Genomic DNA, 12,635 nt, shown 5'->3' with positions numbered 1-12,635 from the left:
CCCATGTCTTTTTAAACGATGGTATGCAAAGGAAAGCTGGTTTTATATGGCGCATTATAACACGGTGTTATGGACTGCAGCGGTTGAAGAAGGCGGCTCACCACCACCTTCTCAAGGGTAATTCGGGATGGGCAATAAATGTTGGTTTTGCCCACATCCCATGAACAAATAAAAAAATCCACCGAATGGGGCGAGCAAACATGGTTAAAAGCGATTGTGCAAGTCTATGTCGAAAATAACCTCCGCGGAAATCAACAATGGATTTTTTTTGTTTCTGACCTGATTGGAGCTTTTTGGTTAAATATTGCCATTAATATAAATAAACTGGTTTCACAAATAATGCAAATCTGTATATTTCCCATCTCTACTTGTTTCCAAACTACCGCTTGCAATAGATGATGACACTGCCCGACGCAGGTGATCTTTAAGGTGTCAAGAGACTTCAGTGACCCACACAGTGGTATTTAAGAACTTCTACAAATCGTTAGGGTGCCGTTTTACTGCAACTACTGCTCTCAGACTGATGAAGTGTGAGGTGTAGATAGCAGAGGGGAGTTATATTGCCGGCTACATGTTGAAGGGTTTTGACAGAGTAGATGAGGAAACATTATTTCCACTGGCAGCAGGGCCCATAACCAGAGGACACAGATTGGAAAAAGAATCAGAGGGGTGATTGGGAGATTTATTTTACACAGTGAATTGTTGTGATCTGGAATGCACTGCCTGAAAGGGTGGTGGAATAGATTCAATAGAAATTTTTAAAAGGGAATCGGATATATACTTGAAAAGGAAAAAATGCAGGGCTTTAGGGAAAGAGCAGACTAATTGGATAGCTCTTTCAAAGCGCCAGCACAGGCACGATGGGCCGAAGTGGCGCTGTCTGTGCTCTGTCGTTTTACGATACATCCTTCTCGGTCTCAGGAAGGCCAGCAGAATTGCGCATGCGGATCAGTGCACTTTTCTCCTCTCGTTCTCGCTCAGAGCTCTTCTCAAATACAAGGTTACTAAAAGGTTCCATATAAACTTTCAAAACTTTTCGGGCGGTTCGAAGAATTACATGGGGGCACGTTTAAAACGCATCACACCAGTTAAACTGCAGCCTGTTTGAACCCAAATGATGTGAGCTGATCCCCTCATGGGGGGGGGGGGGGGTTCTCACCCCGTTTATCATCAACTGTGTTCGGGAAATGCTGCCCGAGTTATACTGGCACTTTTACATTGATGCACACCCCAAACTGATTTGGGTCAATGCGAAAATGGAAATGCACGTGCAGCCTTAAAATATTGAACCTGTAGATCCATTTTTACTATTTATGTTATATCTTGTGAAATGTAATAAGTAAAACGATAGGTACTATCTACCCTACGTTAACAACAATACTTGGACTGGACTGAAACACGTGTTTTTTCTACAACTGTAGTTTTGAGTAGCGGGACATAAGAACGTGCTTAGCAATAATTATAAGAGCCAGTGGTCAAACATTGCCCCCATAAGAGACTGTATCAAATATCTTAAGTGCAAACACACAAAATGCAGTAATACCCTTCTTGGAACAACATATTAGAAAGTCGAAACCCTTCGGGGACAAGAAAAACATTTGTTAAGGTGAAATATCGAAGCCTATACAAACAAATGTATACAGTTTTTAAAAAATAAACTGAAGTCCATGGTTATTATACACATATGAAACATAGCTCTGTTAAGTGGATTGGCACCGCTTGAGTTATCTATCAACGGATAGATACAAACACATATTTAAGGTTTGTTGACTGTATGCCAACTCCATCTGCCAAAGGTTGGAAATTGGAACTAAAATTCCAAAGTCCACATAATTCTAGGGAATGAAATTGAGGGGGTGGGGGTGCGGGGGTGGGGGCTGCAAAACTGGGTTTAAAGTCTCAATTCTGGTGCTACGTTATGCATTTACTGAGGATCAGAATCAACTAACTAGAGAAAGCAGTTTTTACATAGACGCGGTCTCATGAAGTATTTATAATGACCAGCCATTGCGATGCCTAATATAGTCCCATTTTCAGTATTTAATCAGATGCCCTTCTATTTTCAAATAAGTGAGTTACATGTTCATGTGTTTGCTATTATATAATTTACTTATATCGCTGTTATCCCGCCAAATCATGTTAGTGTGTAATTTAGACTGAGGTTATGCCCTGACGAATGGTCTGAGACCAATAGCCACAGAATCGATTCCAGTTTAGCATTGCCGAATTATACTTCCTGGCTCCTAATCGAATTATCAGGAGCAGGAATGAGCTCTGTCTCTGTGCACTTTGACCTGCTCGCAGATCTTCGCTCTCAGATTTTCAATATTTTAAGAGGGGAAGGAATACTCGCTTTTTCAAAACTTTAAAAAAAATTAGCTTCAGTTTACAAAGTGCCTAGGACGTCCACGGGCCCCTGAATACTTTTTTAAAATAGGTTGACACCACCCTTGAATTCAATTCCCTGTGGTGTCAATTTGAAGTAGTGTGCGACTGCTTCCTTCAACAAGTCTCGCACGACTCAGTAAGATGCGTAACATCTATAAATGAGATTCAACATGAGTGAGAAAAAGGCGCAATCTCTTCGGCTCTCGTTTTTTTTAAGAATCAAAACATCTATGCCTGCAGTTCCAGTGCTACTTTGAGTTCCGACTCTGGAGTTATACTGCCATTTTGTTTTTTCTGCGAAGCGGAAACCACTTCACCTTGATGCAAAAAGTGGCAGCAGAACTGCGCCCAGAGATGTTTTGAGACAAATATGAGAAGTTGATGGATTACACCTTTTTTTCTCATTCATGTTGCGTCTCATTCTCAATATTGCAGACCTTAGCTGGCCGATCAATGACGCTAGGACAGCAAGGCAACCTTTCAGCTCAATGAACTAGTATTTCTTTTCTTTTCCCTCACAGCTTTCAGTTGATGACGGATTATCTATGTCCCTGTAACTTTTGAACGCTTACGATTTTGACCCTAATAGGGTGCCAAATATTCACTGTTGTGGATAAGTACCGCTACAAAATAACTTCATGCACTGCAGAAAAATCAAGCCAAAATATTTAAGTAGTATAGAAATGCCGGTCATTTGGGAGTTAGATTTATACAATAAAAATACCTTATTCTTATACATAAAGCGGTTTGTCTGTCTGTTTGTCTGTCTGTCTGTCCGCTATACACTCAAAAGTTATAGAGCATACCTACACGCATGTTATATCAAAAGAAAGCTTATCATTAGGGGAGTCTAATAGGCATATTTACTTTTTGGTCAGACAAAAATTGTTCCGACAGTATACAAAAAAGCTTCAAAAAATGGCAAAATTCCGCTCATTAGCGTTGAGTGATGTGATGGTTGACCAATCGGTGCATCACAGGGGAGTTCATTGCGTGTTTGGGCGGGCCTAATCCTTCTGAGCTGAGGTGAGTGGCCGCCATCTTGATTTCTAACTATTGATTTATTTTTCCCACTTTCTGTGTGTTTATTTTTCCCACTTTCTGTGTGTGTGGAGGGGAAATTGTTTTTTAAAAAAGTAAATTAATTTGTAAATATTTTTTCTAAGCTGATTAATTTTCCTACCTTTCACCCGTTTTTTTCCTCTTGACTCGCTGCCTCCGCCGGGCGCTGCAACCTTGGAGGGTTACCCCACCTGCAGGCCTCAAAGCCTCGGCCTCTCCTCGCCAGCCACGCCCAAGCTAGGCACCGCCCGTCCCGCTGGGCCCGCCCTGCGATCGCCACCATCTTGGTAAAGGCTGGCGGCACAGGACTGAGCTGAGCGTAGCCATCGCCACCTTCTTAGTAAAGGCTGGCGGGGCAGGAGTCAGCGCGCGCATCAACGTCGGCGGCAGCCCGGAGCGTGACCTCAGCTAAGGTGAGTCCGGCTGGGCCTCACGCGCTAGGCCGCGCACCGGCCGGCCCTGAGGTGCTGATTCGCACATGGGGGCTTCAGCTCACCATGGCCGGGCTCTCAGGAAAGGCAGACAGAGAGGGGGAGGGAGGGACAGAGAGGAAATCAGGGAGAGACAGGGGGAGGGAGAGGAGAGGGGGGAGGGAGAGGAGAGGGGGGAGGGAGGGAGAGGAGGGGGGAGGGAGAGGAGAGGGGGGAGGGAGAGGAGAGGGGGAGGGAGAGGAGAGGGAGGGAGAGGAGAGGGGGAGGGAGAGGAGAAGGGGGAGGGAGAGGAGAGGGGGGAGGGAGAGGAGGGAGAGAGGGGGAGGGAGGGAGAGGGGGAGGGAGGGAGAGGAGAGGGGGAGGGAGGGAGAGGAGATGGGGAGGGAGGGAGAGGAGAGGGGAGGGAGAGGGGAGGGAGAGGGGAGGAAGGGAGAGAGAGTAAAGCAGGGGGAGGGAGCGAGAGCGGGGAGGGAGAGAGGGAGAGGGAGAGAGAGGGAGAGGGGGGAGGGAGGGAGAGGGGGATGGGGAGGGAGGGAGAGGAGAGGGGAGGGAGGGACAGGGGAGGGAGGGAGAGGAGAGGGGAGGGAGGGAGAGGAGAGGGGGAGGGAGGGAGGGAGAGGAGAGGGGGAGGGAGGGAGAGGAGAGGGGGAGGGAGGGGGAGGAGAGGGGCAGGGAGTGAGAGGAGAGGGGATGAAGGGAGAGAGAGTAAAGCAGGGACAGACAGGGGGAGGGAGAGAGACAGGGGGAGGGAGGGAAAGAGTGAGGGGGTGGGACAGGGAGGGAGAGCTTGCCTTCTTCCTTCCTTCCTTCCTTCGCAGGGGTCCATCAGGCCAGGCCTGAGGCGCTCCTTCCCCCCCCCCCCTCTCTCTCCAGGCCAATCCTGAACTAAATCCAGCAGTCTCTCTCTTCTCCCCGTCTCTCTCTTCCCCCATCTCTCTCTTCCCCTGTCTCTCTCTTCTCCCCCGTCTCTCTCTTCTCCCCCCAGTCTCTCTCTCTCTCACTCCCTCATCTCTCTCTCTCTCTTCCCCCCAGTCTCTCTCTCTCTCTCTTCCGCCCCAGTCTCTCTCTCTCTCTCTCTCTTCCCCCCAGTCTCTCTCTCTCTCTCTCTCTTCCCCCCCAGTCTCTCTTTCTCTCTTCCCCCCAGTCTCTCTCTCTTTCTCTCTCTTCCCCCCAGTCTCTCTCTCTTTCTCTCTCTTCCCCCCAGTCGCTCTCTCCCCCCCCAGTCTCTCTCTTCTCCCCCAGTCTCTCTCTCTCTCTCTGTCTTCCAACAACAACATGCCCTCAAAAAACCCTCGGCACCGCCGGGCACTCCAGCTAGTTTAGAATATAGGAGACTATTACCCTAATTAAGATTTTATCTTTCTGTGGCTTTATAAGTGCTCCTTTATATCGCGGACGCGGTAACTGCTTGGTAGGAGTTTATGACAATTTCGTGCAGTAACCGCAGAAATGGTTAGTAAATAAAGCTGTATGATATTCGTGTATGGTATCGTACTTTGACATATTGCGTTATTAACTAACAAAATTAAACTGTCAGAATTGTCAGTGGAAATTATAGCAGGTAATTGCGATTGTCAAAAGCGTTAAATAGCCGATTTACTGATCTGCCTTCCTTGTGTTTATCTTGCCGACTTGTCTTATTTTAATGACGTGATTCTGACATTGAATTGACACTTCATTTAAAAAGCCTAAAATGTCCAGTATCAATAATCAAACCATTTAATCACGTTAGCAAAAAAATATTATAATGGATCCAAAATTTGAAAGCATGATTGCAGGCTCAAATCTGGGAGCTGAAAGGGCGAGTAGCTTGTAATGGTTGGCCTGATATATCGCAGCCCAGACTGGGTTTGTAACGCTTTCGGTCTCAGTGATTCACATAAAATGAAATAAGACGCGAATCTGAAACTTAAAAGTTTGCCCAATTAGTTAATAAATAACTTGGAGCGATGCTGTTTAAGATTCTCAATTCCAAAACACACGTTGGTCACCGCCGTTCGCCACTATTAAGTTCATGAAAAACTCCTATTCCTATAATTGAACTGGATTGCCCCCTGCCTGTATCTTTTACAGTTGCCTACGTATTTCAGTGTCAGAACGTAGCAAAAGCTACACAGGTCAGGTTTGTAAAATTATTGCTATGTTGTCAATTTTTCTCATACGTACCAACGATCAATACTTTATTTCCGTCAAGGCTCAAAACTAAAACCTCTCGGTTGAAAATTCAATACGAATGGCGACACTTTAGTACAATTATGTCTAGTTAAACCAGTCTCCCTTGTAGTATGATACCAAATAACCTTTTAAAGAGAGCGTTTGTAATTATAATGTATATATCAACATTGAAAAACAGTTTGGATCCCAAAGGTTTCATTTTATAAAGCCTATATCGTTATTTTTAGCATTAATTAGGTCTATTGATATAACAACTTGTATACGAGAAATATTAAAGATTTATGTGTAAAGTTATTACATTACAGAAATTGAAAATTCATGTATTGATTTATTTCTCTTGCGATCACCTAGTAAATATTTCTATTAAGCGAATGAGGTAAATTAAAAATCCAAAGCCATTTTCTATCTGCGACTATTATGTTAATTATTCCCCATCAGTTGCTAAGGTGTAAACTGCCGCTAAATAGATTTCTCAAGATTACACAGTTTCCAGTTATTTAAAACGCAAGTTATACATCCTGGTCAACTTCTACACGCAGTCATACTCCAATAAACTCGACGTTAAATAGTTGCTATAAATGACAACGCAAATCATAACCAATAATCTGCACGATGGCATTGTGCAACACATGTGGTATATACTTTATTAGTATTTTACTGTAAATTCCTGATGGGTGCCTATTCCTGCAATCTTCGTGGACGCTTGTCATGCTGCATAGGATTGTGCTTAAGTTCAACCACTGTCCCGTGCTGTTGGGAAGTCCTATAACATTCTGCATAAAGAGATTGACATAAATAATGTACATATGGAATAAACACTTATGTTTATTTACGACGATATATTTAGCTTTCTCTTTTGTTTAATCGGGTTAGAAATTTAACCCACCCAAAACCAATCATTGTGATGATCATTCAGCAGTTACAATTATCCTCCTTGTTACAATATAAATGTTTACATTTTTGTCCCCACGTTTCTATTCGTGCGAAACAGATGCAGACTTGCAAATATGTTCTCACTTATGGTGCCGATCCTTCTGAAATATAGTTATCTTTAAATACAATTTATTGGAAGTGACAGTTAGCCGGTTTTTGCCAGGAGTGCTCTCGCACGCATGTATGAGCACGGGTTGAATTAGGCGATTGCGTGAGAGAGGCGAGGGCAAGCTCGGTGCACCAGAATGGCACTGCCCCAAGGTTAAAGCAATTCTCTGGTGCGCGTTATTACACCAGACTTGTTTCTGTTATTAAAGGAGTGCTTTCTATTCCCAGTCTATCCATGGGGTTATTACAACAGTGCGGCTCACAGCTGAATATTAGCCTCATACGTTGTGACTTTTTTAAATTTTGCAAATATTAGTGACATTTGATTCATTTCTAGTGTGGACTGCAAAGTCTTTATAGATTTATTATCAGCTCTTTTCTAAAAGTCAATTTATCTCTTTGGTTCATAAAAAGGAATATTACAGTTTACTTCACCATCATCTGAGCGGCAGTGACTTTGAGAACTTGGGATTAACGTTTAAATTTAGCTAGCCATTAAAGTGTTTTATTAAAAGTTTTATCAATTTCTTGACAGTAATGCAGACATTGAACCCTTAAATTAAGTAAATTGTATGTAATACGTGCTGAAATTGATAACATTGATGATTTTTTTTAAAGAAACTGATTTTGCTCAATACTGCCATAACTGAACGGGAGTGGTCATCTCAACCAATGAATTTGCTCAAATTCGGAACGAAAACATATCGGCATTTTAAAATATACGACGACATTCTGTATTGCTCTTTCTACCCATTCCCCAAACTACCTTCCATTGGTTAAATTATAAGAGTGCAAGAATTATCAATAGGCGTGATTAAACATGGTAATTGTTTAAAGTTAAGTAAATATTATCTATTTATAATAAGTTGTTGTTCTTACTAACATTACTGGTAGCAGCAGGGTGGTATGGTTACATAGAATTATAACTTCTTTTCTATTAATTATTGTAAAGTACAACAACGCATATTTTTGTAGGCGTCGAAAACAAGCAACTGTTTCGTTAATCAAAGTATTACACAAACATTTGAAAATTTAAAAAGAAATCTTAGATATTCACATTCATCCATACTCGATCTTTTCTTTAAAAGTAAACTGTTGCTTTAGCAATTTATATTTACTAGCCATATTCGTTTATAGTTGTCGACTGTTTAACACTGACCAACCTGTAAACGTGAACATCTCATTTATGTTGTGATTCAAACTCTGCAGCTTTTAAAACAACGGTTAAGCAGTATTTCGTAACACTTGACCTTCAAATGCACTCCACCATTAGATGTCCTTATTTTTAAGGTTAGTTCAGATGAATGCATGGGATTAACTTTCGAAGCTTTTAAAACAGAAGTGTTTCAAAGGTGAACTGTCGAGCAACCAAATAATGATTTTCGCTGCACGAAGCTTGTGAACTGATAACGACGCGCCTGTCCTGAATTTCTGACACGACTGAACATTAGTAAAAAGAGATTATGACATCGAGAAGTTTTATCTTATAAACCACATTCAGACAGAATAAATACTGTGATTGTGTTGCATTTCTCCAAAAAAAATGTATTTCGAATTACACGGTGACCAGAGTGTAGCTAACACCCAGTTAAACAGACGTGTCACTTCTGTGAAAGGCATAAACTTTATTTTCAGAATCACGGTTAAAGTTCCCATTATTACATTGCTCGCTTTTTTTAACCAACATGCTGAAGATAACTGCAGCATTGACTCAAAACAATGTATAGTATGCCCAACGTAAGTACAGCAGACGCTGAAATGATTACAGATTACATTTGTTTCCAAAAGCACCTCCTTATATCACAAATAAAAACAGAAAATGGTGGGAAATGCTCAGCAGGTCAGGCAACATCACTCTATCGACAGATTTCCCAGTATTGTCTGTTTTTATTTAAAATTTCCAGCATCTGCAGCATTTTGATTTTGTTTTTCCTTATATCACAATCCATGGCTACATTTATCCCATGATATTTAGTGAAAGGACTGGGCTTTCATATGCATGTGCTTTGTTTCCTTCTGTGATTTTTAGAATCTATTTAGTGACCTCAGACTTATTTCCGATTTTGTGGAAAGCGGTATCTGAGTATGTGGAAGCCATGGCATGTCATGTGCAGCAGTCAGGGTCATACCAAGAAAATGTTTAGAACCAGACTTGTATACAACAGCGATAAACCCCTCAGTGCTGACCAGAAACGATTGTTCAGATCGGAGTTGCATTCACGCGGGACTGACTGTGTTAAATCAATACTTATATGACGGTATGACTGTCGATCTAGTTCACATTGACTCGTTTCATAAACTTTGCAAGTAAGTGATGAATTTTTTTCTTTTGTTTCTCAAAAACAGGCGTTCTAAAAGTGATATTCTTAGCACAATTGAATATTGCAGAACCGAATAACAACAGAATTGGTCTGGGATAGATTTGTGTTTATAATACACGCTCAGGAATAATTGACACTTGTTAACGAAGTTCTGTATGTCTGTGTTACTGTGGAACTCAAGTTTAGAACAAAATCAAACAATCCTAATTTTATAATTGTCCAATAAGGCATAGGACAGGAAAGGGCCGTCCTGTGGGAGTAGTGCCCTGTAATAAGGTACAAAGGTGCTTGCATATATTGAAGCGGCGGGATGCATTAAGTCGCCCCGGATGGGCAGAAAGCCATCCCGTTCGTGTAAAGACACTGAGAAGGGGTCCAGGGCCTGCGCCTCGGTGTCGAGCCGTGCAATTTCGAAGTCATTGGCAAGCTGTCGCTTCCATTTATTCCGTCGGTTCTGAAACCAGATCTTGACTTGGGTCTCTGTCAGCTGAAGAGCGGCGGCCAGCCCAGCCCTTTCCGCGCTACTCAGGTACCTTTTCAGGTCAAACGTGGACTGCAGCTGAAAAATCTGATTCCGAGAGAATACCGTCCTCGCCTTCTTCTTCCTCTCCTGCATGCTCCTCTCTTTGTTCTGTTCTCGAGATTCGCAGACTGGCTCACTCCGTTCACCCTCTGCCTCCTCCTCCATTACTGTTAAAATATTCACAAAGCGTGCGATGCATGTTACTATGGAACTGTACGGTTACTATAGTACGGAACTGCGTCTCTACTAAAGGCCGTTACGGAACTGTACTGAATATTTGCCCTTCGCCAGAACGTAAAGATTGCAGCATAGCTTTTGTTAAGTCCAAACACTAAAACGAGCCGGTGTCATTCCAACCGACCCCTTCCCAAACCGCTGTTCCAAACTAAGCACGGAGCAAGTAGGAGGTCGTCATTACTACACCAGACAACTGAATGGAGAGGGAGAGAAGGAAAACTGAAGGAGATCAGGTTAAGAATGTCGACAGCATGCATCGAAACGTGTGACCGGCACAGTGGGGAAGATAGAAAGAGTGGCTGCGGAATCCCGAAGCGAACCGTGTGAAACCAGTGCGTGACCCTTTATATCATCGTGAAACAGTATTAGCAGTGCTGTAATGCTTGTCGCTTACCCGACTGTACAAGGGTCTTTGCTTTGATGCTATTCTTCAAGGTCTTCTCTGGATATCTTGTTGTAGTTTCTGCACTATCCCCAGACTGCGGGTGTACCCGGCTAGACTCTCCTAAAATGCTATTTATGGAGAAGGGCACAGAGGAAGAGACCTCGGCAGCCCGCGACTGTTCCATTCCAAGACAGGTTTCATTCCAAGCAGCACATTTTGCGTCTTCCCATCGTATATAGACGCGATGTACTTCATAAAATATGTACAATGCTCTGCGTGGACCCAGCCGGCAGCTCAGGGAGTCACTGGGTAAAAAGATATTTTGTACAAACCATCGATTTACGATTTGTGAAGTTACTGGGTTAACATACAACAATAGTTTTGTAGGTGTCTATTTATTTCGCCAGAGGGAATTGGCTTGGGTGTAAAAGCTTGCGAGCTATTAGCAAGTGACACTGAATCAATAGCAGCAATACATAAAGGTGTCCTGCGCGCAGTTGAGAGCAAATTCAAAATATTTTCGCTGTTTCCAAAGTTGCCAACACAATGGGAAACATGTCTCGCACCCAACATGTAATGGATTAGATCCGCACCAATAAATGCACAAAAGTGGTTGATTCAGTGCATATTAAGTATGAGTAATTATTGGACAGGTCAGTTGTTTGGAACTGTCCCATTGATTTTAGTTTTAACAGCACAGCAGGAATTACAATGGGCGTTCCCTTCAGATTATAATGATCTGAGAAACGTAAAATTGGTCCTGAAAAGTCAATACTATTTCTATATTCTGCACCAAGTTTCCAAGGCGAACAACAATTTTTTTAGCGATTCGTTTATTGTAAATGTCACAATTTTTAATCGGTTGTTGCAAACGTTTTAACTAGTCGATGATCAGGCACGTGGATATTTGGAGATACAGTGAGGGACATGGTTAGATTTTCAATTCACTTTCCGCACACAAAGAACAGACCACAAGTTGGCCCAATTGTTCGAGTGAAGGGACGTCAAGGAATTGGCCAACATAATCTTTTTTATGGCCCTCCCTAATTTTCAATAAACAATTATAAAAAACGAAAATTTGACGACACCCGTTCATTCCAGTGTTTGGTTATCGATCTAGTCATGACTTCAACCCGGTTCTTTAAATATATATGTCATGATGATGTGATTCTTGACTGCAAACTAAGACACCACCCTGAACTGATGGCCGACTGCAGGTTATTCGGGCATGAAGCTGAACAAGCTTGATCCGTATAAGAAATCAGAAAGCTGCAACAATTACAATTCCAAACACACAGCGATGCCCTAGCAGAGCATATTCATTTTCAAAGAATGGATGTTATGCGAAGATTGTTGAGAATGTAACGTAGACTTACTAATTATTTGGCAAGTTTAAAAATATATATTTAAATACATGACATAAAGGAGTATTTGCAATACTTCCGTGTGAAATATATATGAATTCAACACAACTATAATTTTCTAAAGTTCTTATTGAGGTATTGCAGAATAACCACAGAAGACTCGATACATAAACACATCAGGCTTCGTTCAGTATGATAAACTATTTCGGGCATTTTTCCTAAAAAGAATGTAACGGCAGAATTTAACCACATAAAGTGTGTTTAAACGTTGACACTTTGAAATGATTAATAACTATAAAGCATTCGACAATCAATGTAATGCAAGATAAATATTAATCATTGATGGCTGCCAAAAAATGTGTTTAACTTGATCAGTTTCAGATGGCGCCAGGACGTGATTTGTGTTATGAATGGGTTGCGGGAAGCAGTTCCGGATACCTCATTTCATTTGTCTACACAGTTCTGTTCGTCATTACTTTAACCTATGTAGCGATAGTTAAAATGTGTTCTATGGGATTTGAACCGAGACAGAGATTCTCGTTTTTCATATAGGTTTTCTTAGCGCTGATGCAGTTTAATCAAACGGCCTATAACGTGGGAATTATTATTCGATTGGTTATTCGTTTATTCGTTTAACGTGACCTCGAATTGTATAAATGATTAATGCAGTTATTACAGTGTTTGCGTTTGGTATAATTTTAATTTTCG

General features: G+C 42.0%; 1 pseudogene; it reads right to left on the bottom strand.

Moving 5' to 3' along the window:
- Window positions 1-8,710: 8,710 nt before the first annotated feature.
- On the bottom strand, window positions 8,711-10,818 carry LOC147122912 (uncharacterized; annotated as a pseudogene).
- Window positions 10,819-12,635: the final 1,817 nt, after the last annotated feature.

The sequence above is a fragment of the Somniosus microcephalus genome, chromosome 2, assembly GCF_052327205.1.
Source record: "Somniosus microcephalus isolate GS21.2 chromosome 2, FLI_Smic_1.0, whole genome shotgun sequence".
NCBI lineage: Eukaryota > Metazoa > Chordata > Chondrichthyes > Squaliformes > Somniosidae > Somniosus > Somniosus microcephalus.
This window is presented reverse-complemented; position numbering and strand designations above follow the sequence as displayed.